The following is a 10,848-nucleotide window of genomic DNA, read 5'->3' on the forward strand; positions in this document are numbered from 1 at the left end:
AGTAGTAGACTGACTTTGAAGCCAAATAAAAAGCTTTTACATTGATGGAATGAATAAGATTGTAAAAGCTTACACCTTTTTTTCCCCTTTTTTCCTGCACAGGCAGCATTTAAAAAATAATTAGACTAAGACAGAATTATACTTGCAACGAGTTTCAGTTCTCAAATATTTCAGGAAAAAGGGATGTCATCTTCTGCTTTCTGCACAGATCAATCTTTAGTATTTGTTTTGCAGAATTCAACAAACCAGGCACAGTTCCGTAACTCGGCCTTCCAGCTATTGCAGAGAAAATAAATAACCCCAGTTCTGCCCAAAAAAGCCCCATAACAAGGCTTACCCCAAGTCAGATTTGGGTGTGAGAAGACCATCAGGTCTTGATCACTTTTCCAAAGCATCTCACTATAACACGCTTGGCTGAGTGATGATTTGGCAGTGTGGACTCCTGTCCACCCAAAAAAAGTCCAAGATATCCAGTGCAGAGCTGAAGAACTTGGCCATTTTGCCCAGGCCCCCAGAGCAGCCAGCACTGCTGCATGAAAGGAGGTGGTAGCAAGGTGGGGTTTTTTCCCAAATAATCGGTGATAGGACAAGAGGAAATGGCCTCAAGTTGCACCAGGGGAGGTTTAGATTAGATATTAGGAAAAAATTCTTCACAGAAAGGGTTGTCAAGCATTGGAACAGGCTGCCCAGGGAAGTTGTTCAGTTGCCATCCCTGGAGGTATTTAAAAGATATATAGATGTAGCACTTAGGGACATGGTTTAGTGGCGGACTTGGCAGTGCTAGGTTAACAGTTGGACTTGATGATCTTAAAGTTCTCTTCCAACCGAAGTGATTCTATGACAGGTATACTTGAAGTAATGGCTAGTAACTGGGTTTAGGTCTTTATTGTCTCATTTGAAGGTCATATGAACCTCCTTAATGGCACAGGGCTTATTGTAAAGAAAAGAATGACATGAATACATTAGTAACCCTTTTCTTTGAGACTAACCACTAAACACAATGCAGCAGTAGATAATACGCTTGGGAAAACTCTTTGGGAAAATATATGAAGCTGCTTGAAACAACCAACTTGCTTCAGTTCACTGGACCAAGTCCAAACATTACAGGCTTGAATTTGGCTGACCAGAACATAGAGCTGCTCCTGCAGTGGGATGAAAACGTTTCACACTACAGTTGTCATGCCCTGTGACAGTCCTTTACAGGAGCCCAAGCCCTGCACACCCACCCTGGGAAGAAGAGAGGTAGGGAAGGAAGAATTAATGAAGAATTGCCTGGCCAAGAGGAGCATGAAGATGCAGGAAAGAAACAGAAGCAAATTTCTAAACCAGTCTCCTAAACAGTGTGCTCAGCTTCAGCATTATTTTTAACTGCCTTTAGATCAGATTAGACTTCTGATTGAGGTTATTAAAGTAGAGGGCTTAGGAAATATTGCACAAGAGGACATTTCCATATCAGGTTTTAGGAACTTCACTGCTGCCTGCCTAGCCTATACAGACACTGTCAAATATCTAATCACAGCCCAACATCCATGAGGAGAAAGGAAATGTTGTAATTAGTATCTTATAATACGGGAACCAAAATACAGAGAGAACAAGTCACTTGTCCGAAGTCCCATCCTTAAGGCTATGCATTTCTTGACTCCAGGCAAGTGTCCTGAGGACAGGGTATCTTTCCTCTCAAGGACTGCACTTTCTCATGAGGCAATTGCTGGTTTTGCACAAAAAAACAAGCAGCTCTTTTCCTCACAGTATGCTGAACGGATGTGAGTTTATTTTTTAAGACCAATTCCTATTTTAACAGAAAGTGCCATTGCTAAATTCTAAAATTGAAAAGAATTTCAACATACTGTGACCTAATGACAGTGGATGTTAAGAACACATGTGGCTTTTTGGAGCTTTGTGGAACATTCCCATGAAGAGATACTTAGCAAATGCAGCTTTGTGTACATTTCACAGAACTCTGCCAGCGTTACTGACTTTTACCCAGCCTGAGTAAAAGCTGAGCCTTACTCTAGACTGAAGTCACAAAAGAGCGGATTAGTAGGGCTACACTGAGGCTGTCTGTCACATAAATAGCTAATTAACTCCCGATTGGACCCTTCTAAATCCCCATTTCCTTTGCATTTTAGCCACCCTCTCCACAAAAACTAGTTCTCGTATAGTAGAAAAATAAAAAAATGCAATCAAGGGTAGTAATGAAATAAGCCTCTTCTGAACAAAAGTTATATTAGTAGGCAACAACAGCATGTTAATACATTGCATCCTCTTGAAACCAAGTTAATTGCCATCTTCGTATCATCACTTCTAAATATGACCCAAAAATGTAAAATTACAACAAAACCTTGAGCTGATCTTCAGTATAGTGTCTTTCACTGAATTCTTTATAAAGGTATTTGAAATCTATGTGCTACCTGTTACCTCAACTCAGTAGCATTGGTGTAAATCTAGAGCAAGAACAAGTAAGACATGAGGTACAGAGTGGAGGTATGACACAGAAAAGAAATAGGTTTATTCACATTTGAACTCATCCTTTTTGCATAAACCTATGGTTTATGCCAGATTCAAGGCAATCAGAACTACCCTTCCCTTTCACAGAAACAAGTTTACACCAAAGAGTAGGCGTTGGGAGATTCCTTTCCACAGGTAAAGTGACAGTGTAATAATCTTCCTCTGAGACAGTTCCAATAGTTGCCTTGTCTCAAGGTACGTTGACGCTTACTACACGACCTGAATTTAGCTCTTTTCTTTTTCCTGAACATCAGTTTATCAATTGTAATGTATTTGAAAAATGAATAGACTACATTTTCTAGGTGCTGACTGGAATAAATAAAAGAAAAAATTTCATACTTCCACATTTTTTGGAAATACCATTTTCTTGAAGTTCAAAATATAACAGAACCAAATTAAGGAAGTGTATGGCTATAAAAATGAGACAGGAAAAATGTTTACTTTAACTGTCTATGCTGCTAAGCATTTCAATCAGAACTAGCAATTTTTTCTTTTAGAAATACCAAGCTATAAATTTATTTCCCAGCTGCAAGGAGAAATTGCTGATACATAATGTGTCTGATTTTCCAAAGCACTAGGCAGCTACCTTGAGGTGCTGCACACCCTTAACCCCCTCTGTGTATAAGACCAAGCCCTTTTCTATATGAACACATGTCAAAAGTTTACATCACCCAAGTGAAAGAGGATTTAAGAGGTGAGAGTAGGAAGGTAACAGTTTTAAGGATACATCACAAGTGGCAGTGTTAATCATCAATAAAAGCAAATTACTGTTAGATAAAGGAAACTTTCTCCACTTGACAGAAGAGAACGTACCCCTTGGTCTGAATCACAGAGCAAATTGTTTTCACCACATAGACTTGAAGTTTCTACAGAGCCTCTGGTTCTCCAGAGAAAGACTGTTACCGAATTTAAACATAGAATATAAATTATGGGAGGAAAGACTTAGGCATTAAATATGAACATAAGACCCAAATTACAAAGAAAGTAAGTCAAACCAAATGCAAAGGTTGGAAACGAACTAAGTGGGAATTTCACTCCCATTTTTTCATTATCTCTCTCCTCTCCACACTACTGAATATCACAAATGGGTCTCAAAGTCAGAATTACAAAAGTCATTCTGTACTACTTCAGGAATATTTCTATGTTAGCTCTGAAGTATATATGAAAGGTGCTTGCAAATCATGGCTCACATGGCCTAGCCAGTTATACTAGAGCTGGCAATCATGCTAGTGATGCAAGAAACATACCAACACCCTTGCAACACCTCAAAAAGACAATTTCTGAACTGCCATCCTCTTATTAGATTTCACTTAATGCCAAATTCGAGTATATGAATGTCTGCCATGAACGTGGAGGAGGGAGAGAGAAGGGAGGGAGCAGTGAGAAATGATCAGCTGCCTTCAGAAATTAGGTATTACATGAAATAAAAGAGCTCAAGACAGAAGGTCAGGTATCCTCTGTTATTAGGAACAAGCAAATTTAGTCATGGTTCCGAGCCACTCATTAAAGTGAAATTCAATAGCCATTATTTTATTACCAACTCTAACCTTCCAACGGATACACCAGTCCTACCACTGTTAGCTTGTTGGAAGCATTCAGAAGATGCCTACTGCAATCTGCAGGGATATAAAAGGTACGACAGAGGGGAATACAGAAGCAGATCGCGTTTTCTTTGAGTTTATGTATCTCTTATTTAACAGCTTGGTGTTCAAAGACCAAACAATTAAAGCAAACCAGAAGTGTTTGAATAAGGAATATATTCCAGTCAGTGACATACTCAACATCTGTATGGCACCTTTAATACAACAGTGCTGCGTGTCTCAGGATTTTGCACAGACCTTATGTCTAAGGAACTCAGGATTTTTTTGCATAACCTTTTTCTCTTTACTTTTTCCCCAGCTTCACTCCATCAGCACTCCCTGTGTCAGAGGGAGGTCCGAGGAACAGGTTGGAAGAAGCCAAGCTCCCTGCTATTACTCATTCTCGTTCAGAAACAGGAAAGGTGAAATTCTGGCTTTGTTGCAATAAATGGAACACATGCCAAAAGCTTGAAGGGCAGAATTTCACCCTGTCAGGCTGTTCTCTGTAATGTTAATGCAGCCTCCCCATATACACACCCTTCAGAGGACAGGGGTTTGCAGGTAGATTCACAAAAACCAATGCCAAAGGCAGGAAAGGGAAAGTTCTTCCAAAAATGTCTGCCCTCAGGGAACAGGATTCCCCTCTACAGAGACCCCCTTCACCTCCAGTCTCTCCCACTTTGTCCTTAAACTCCATTCCTTACCTAAGGAGATAATCCTGCACAGTGAGAATCTCACAGACTTTTGGGATCTGTTTATTTTGTCCTTGTAAGGTTCTTACAAGTCTCCTAGGGCTGATGTTGCCAAAGAATAGTACAAATTGACCCCTAAGAACAAAGACTGCAATGAGACTTGCATTTCTCTCGAGCTTTAAGCATGTGCTATGTGGTTCTAGTATACATTAAAGAACAGAAAGCTCACATCTTGTAATGCGGGGGGGGTGGGGGGGGAAATCTGTGGTAAAGAGGAAACGATCCCTGTTAGACAACAGGAACTGAATCATTTTTTGGTGGTCACTTGGTTGGGTTTGGTTTTTTGTTTTCCATTCTCCATTATTTTAAGAGCCTTTCCTTATGCAAACAAGAGCATTCACTGATCAGCATCAGTATCTCTTTGCTTTTGGTGTACATTAAGAAAATTAAATGGAATATTCTTAGAAAGACATCTGTGCCTGGGGTGACTCACATTTGATCAATCCCTGTGAACTGTTCTTTTCAGAGGATGTGCAATTATTTGCTCAGTAAGGCTTAAACTTTTTATTTATCTAATCACCCCCCTGTAAAGCTTTGATCCGAGCTTCCAAAACCTATTTTTCTAACCACTTTAGCTACATATTTTAAGTCTTATTGTCTAATCAACTTCAGCCTGTAAAACATGCGATGTCCTACTTAATGCACCCTATTAGGAAATCAAGCTGCCGCATGGATTTTTAGATCTCTCATTTTGCAACCCCGTGAGCCATTTGGAAGCATCATTAATGTCATTATTCCAGGGGAGAAGGAGAGAACTGGCAGCAGAGTGAGCCCTCTACATGGCTGTCAGCTTTGCCCTGCTAACATTTGCAGAGTGACTCAGAGGTGAATCACAGGTTTCTGCAGGTGTACACCAGGGAGAGCTGGATGATTTCCATGTCACAGTGGTTGCAAATGTTTACTTCATTAGTTCATGGGGTTACTCAGCAGTCCTAGCCAACTCAATTTCTCAATCTTACTGTATGGCAGTTTAGAAAAAAATGGGAGTACATAGCAGCTTTGAAATTAAAAACACAAAACCAACCGTCAATTTGTAATTAGAAAATCTGAGCAATGTTGGAATGTGAATGGATTTACATGTAGCTGTCATTAAACACACCTTATGAAATATTTCAAAGTGTATCTAGTGTTAGGTCTATCATACTCTTTACCATAAGTGTAAAGGGTATACTTACTATACCCTTTTCCACAGCAGAACATCCTGCACAAGGAATGGTCTCCAAATGTTGCACAGATGGTTATCTCTATCCATGGAAAATGTATTTGCCGTAAGAAAACTTACGGTGATGTGTCTACTTAGGAACTACTTCAACAGCTTATTTGAAGTCTCCAAATGTTTTACAATAAGCCTTTGCGTGTGTAAGAGTAGTCACTTGGGATTTATGATGGCATCTCCCACCCACTGCTGCTGCTGTGCCTGTGAGCATTAAACTCCTGTAGTCACATCTTTTCCTTACATTTCAAGTTTGCAAGTGCTCCAGCTACCATAGGTAAGAGGAAATTCCTGTGTGCAGGACACTAGGTAGCTGTGTTAGCCCCTCTACCTTAAATGTCTCTAAACTAGATTCCATAAGCCACTTATCTACCCATTTCTCTAGTCTATTTAAGTTATTTTGAATTTTAGTCTTTTGACCTCACATTAACTTGTTCCACACAATATTGTGTCATTGGCAAATGTTATCACTTTACTTCATGTTCCTACTTTAAGGTTATTAACATATAAAGTGAACAAAATCAGGCCCTCCCAGGATTGATCCTTGACCTGTGCCGTACTATAAGTCACCTCCAGCCAGCATGAACTCCCAAGTGCTTCCACCTACATGAGCTGTTTGTCTTAGATGTAGAAACTTGTTTTTCCCATGGCCAAAGAAAAGCCTCTCCTCACCTTTTTATTATTTTGTCTTGTAGATTGTGTTTTGCATAGTTGCGATACCCAAAAGATTCTGGAAATCCCGGCCAGATTTTCTCTCTGGTACAGAAACAGTAATGGGTTACAACCAAGTCAGCTCATTCCTGTAGTTAAAACTGATCAAGCTATCTGATACTCAATGGAAATAAAGCCACTAAGACCTAATTTTCACTCAAATAAGCCTGACAAGCTCTAGGGGAGTAAAATACTGGCTAAAGATTGAAAGGCTATGAAGAGAAAATGGAGTTGAGAGACCCACAAAAGCTGAAAGCTCTGTTTATCCCAGATTTCCTCCACATTTTATGCAAACAGCTAACATTTTCAAAAGATCTCATTAGAAACTACCCAACCAGAGAGCAGAGTACCACCCCAGCTATGCACTCAGTGCATTATTATATCAACATGCTTCCTTAAGGATGCACTTCTAACCCCTGAAGCACTTTTCTACATAAACTATGAACTTTTGAAAATAATGGAGGATAAAAATGGAAGCTTGCGAGAAAACAGAGATGCTGAAAACATATGTATTAAGAGCATCCCAGTGACCCAACATGCTGTTCTGCATGCTCACATTGAAACTGCAAATTAAATCCAGCAAACTTGTAATCTCTGTGGAGTCAGAGTATTTCAAGACAAAAATGGCATGTAATGTTTATTAATAAAACTAGCTGGATTATTTTGGCCAAGGATCCTACCAGGTGTCATCTACACATGAAAAACTCCAGACACTTGCAGTTACAGCAGAGCAGTCTTGGTAACCCTGATGGTCCTTTCCAATCCTCCACTCCCAAAAGAACAAGCTGTGTGTTAAAGCACTGAGTAACCAAAAAAAGCAGAGACAACAGTTGGCACAGACAGATGGAGGCTACCCAGTGGCAGGATCTCGCAGCAGGAGGCTCAGCACCTCTCACCAGGCACCATGGGGCTCTGCAGCACCAGCCAGATTGTGCTCTGGGTAGCACAAAGTTTCCTGGACTAAAATATGAGAGCAGTGTTCAAGTTGCCAAGGGGAAATCCAAGGAAGAAAAGCCTCCCACTCTTCTCGGCAGACAAGAGTATTGTTGCAGCTAATCCAGGTGTCTCTGAGCTCCTCTGCCCCAGCAGCAAGGAGAGAGCAGCTCCAGGGATCCTGCATTACAGGTGCATAGTGGCATGAAGACATCGTGCAACACAAACTGTGTGTGTATCTGGTCTTTAATTTTATGTATTATTTTAGCAGTTTATGTTCAAATCTGGACCCCATGAAAAAAATGACAGTGAGGCAAAGCAGGTACTGAATATGATGCAGGCTTACTATCATGTTTATTTATTAACAGCTCCCCTTAAACCTATCTTGTTTCTAACTTCGCAGATAAAACAGCATCCCACCAAGGCGATGACTGCATAAATACCCATTTTCACTCAGCAGCAACTATCTAAAAAACACACTTGAAGACAGATTGTTAAATCCCATTAGAAAAGAATAGTCACTTAATCAAGTTACCATCCTAAAATTGGCACCAAATTCTTTCCAGGTCTTAAATGCAGATGACAACAGCAAGAGAGCAAAGAAATACATTTGAAAGCAGTCAAAGCGTGAAGCTGAAACGACGAGAACCACACTGCACTGAGCTGCAAATCACATGGCACTGCAAACCAATTGTTTAGATGTGTTTTATTTAAAAACTATTAGCATGTTATGCTTTACTTACCCAAGTAAACTATAAAAACCTTGTAGAAACGAGCATTAGCTATTATGAATCCATTTCTGCAATGAACACACTGCCCCCAGGGTAAATGAGCACTAAAGCTTACTACAGCTATAAATATCCTGGGTTTCATATGGCCTGATTGAAAACGATGTAGGTGTGCTTGGCATTTAACTTGGGGAAGTAGTGTCAGCTCCCCTCCCTTCCTCCTCCCCATGCTAACAATGCTGTTTGGCAGCTTTTTCATTTTATCTCACCACAGATCTTTGCCAAAACTTGAATCTGCTCCTGACAGATTAACTGCCACCATAAAAGAAACAGGCTTTTTTTTTTCCTGCGGATTCTGATTGAAAGGATAAGCTTGAATGAAAATCTTCTCAAATGGCCTGGTCTTCTCTCAGGCCTGGGGTTGGGAAATGAGGACCAATACAGTTGGAGAGGCTTTAGTTAGTCAGTAACCACACTTTAAATTCAATTATTTGAACAGTACAACAGACTGTGAGACCAGATTCCCAGCTGTTTTGTAACTTACGTTGTCACTTGCACCTGTGCAAAGTGGGCACAAAATACTTCTAATTTGGCAGTTGGGAATTAGACCCCATATTTACATTTGCTTCCTGATTCCTGACTTTATTCATTAGCCAGCATGTGGTACACAAGCTGATGAATTATTGTTTAGCTTGTTTTGAAAACACATCACTTGCAAACATACTTAAAAAAAGATCTGCAATAATTAGCTGCATTTTATTTTCTATGCTAACGGCACCTTTTTGTGCCTTTTTGTGTATATGTGCATACACAAGTACATTTATGTCAAGTTAAATTTAGTCCCTTATGATTAATTTAGGGTCAAAATCAGATCTGAGTGAACATAACTATAAAGGCAGAGATTTCAATGGAATTCAATATACTTATACCAGGTCTGAATTCTGCCTTTTGCCTCCAGGCATGTTATAGTTTTCCAGTGTACAGAGGACATTTTAAATATTGGTTTGCATTCATGAAATGTAAGATTGCAGCTAACCCTATTCTTACATCTTGACCAAGCTATGTTGAATTATCTTGCATTTTCTACAGATCAAAGGACGTGCATGAAGTTATACTGACATACAGGAACCTGACTGGGTACCTGAACCCTTGGCAGTGTCTGATACTGAAGATTCAGCACAATAAACAAGGTCCTGTCCCTACCTGCACGGGGCATTCTGCCTCTGCCATAGAATATGAGGAAAATTATCCTTTATGTATGATCTTTGGGTATTCACAGCAAAAGTCTATTTCTGCCTCAGTTTCTGTATAGAGGAAAATTATTTTTCAAGTACTTACATAGCTGACTGCTTCCAGTCTCTGTGCTTACGGTTCAACAGTCTTGTCTGGTATATAGAAACACATTTAAAAGAGTTTCTATCTTTTTCCTTCAGGGGATGCTGGAATGTCACTATCTATCTCTGGGATGTGGCAACTTTTTCTGGGGGCTGCCTTTTGTCCCATTAGGATAGCTTCACCACAAGACTGCCAAAAGTTGAGGTATTCCCAAACAGCATGAGAGGGTGCTTGAGCCAGCCAGCAGCCCAATCACCTTTCTGTGCCACCCTGCAACTTTGGTCTTGCCAGGAGACCATCTCAGCAGCAGGGCTGGTGGGTGGCAGCACACTCCATCACCTGCCAGGACACACAGCACACCTGTACACCATCCCGAAGGAGGGATCAGAGCCGACACGCCTTTTCATCATGAGAAGTTTCCTCTGTGCAGAGGAATCCTCACTTAGCACTCAGGCCAACACTCAGCTTAATGAATGGGGTTGAGGATCTGGCCCATCAAAATGAACTTTATATAACCAAATGTATCTCAGTGCTTTACGCACACTCGTGCTCACCCTTCCCATAAACATCACCCCTCCCTTCACTTCAGGCTTTTGTTTGACACCTCTCCTACACTCCATCAGCAACAACATGGGGGCCCCTCAATGTCGGGAATCTACATTTTCTGTAAAGCCTCACAAATAGCAATAGCACTGTATAAATAACAGCAACAATGATAATATGATAGGATATGATATGATATATGATATGATATGATATGTAGGCATCAGCTTTAACAGCTCATACCATAGGTGGTGTTGAGTATCCACTGCAGTATCTTAACATCAACTCTGTTGATGCAGACAATGAAACTCGCTTCAGGCTGGGGAAAGATTGATCAGAATCATACATCTGAGTTAATATATTCAAGCTGGGGTCAGATCATCATTGAAATATCAGTCACATCACCTGAGATATTGGTGCCAGAAAAATACAGAACCTTAATGATGCACAGGAGGTAAGAAATGTATAAGACCACTCAGACCCAAACCTCTTCTCTTGAAGTGATCTTCCACTCAAAAATTTAAAAGTGTCACACCAAAGTAGGG

This window comes from Charadrius vociferus, unplaced genomic scaffold (genome assembly GCF_000708025.1).
Source record: "Charadrius vociferus isolate BGI_N301 unplaced genomic scaffold, ASM70802v2 scaffold311, whole genome shotgun sequence".
NCBI lineage: Eukaryota > Metazoa > Chordata > Aves > Charadriiformes > Charadriidae > Charadrius > Charadrius vociferus.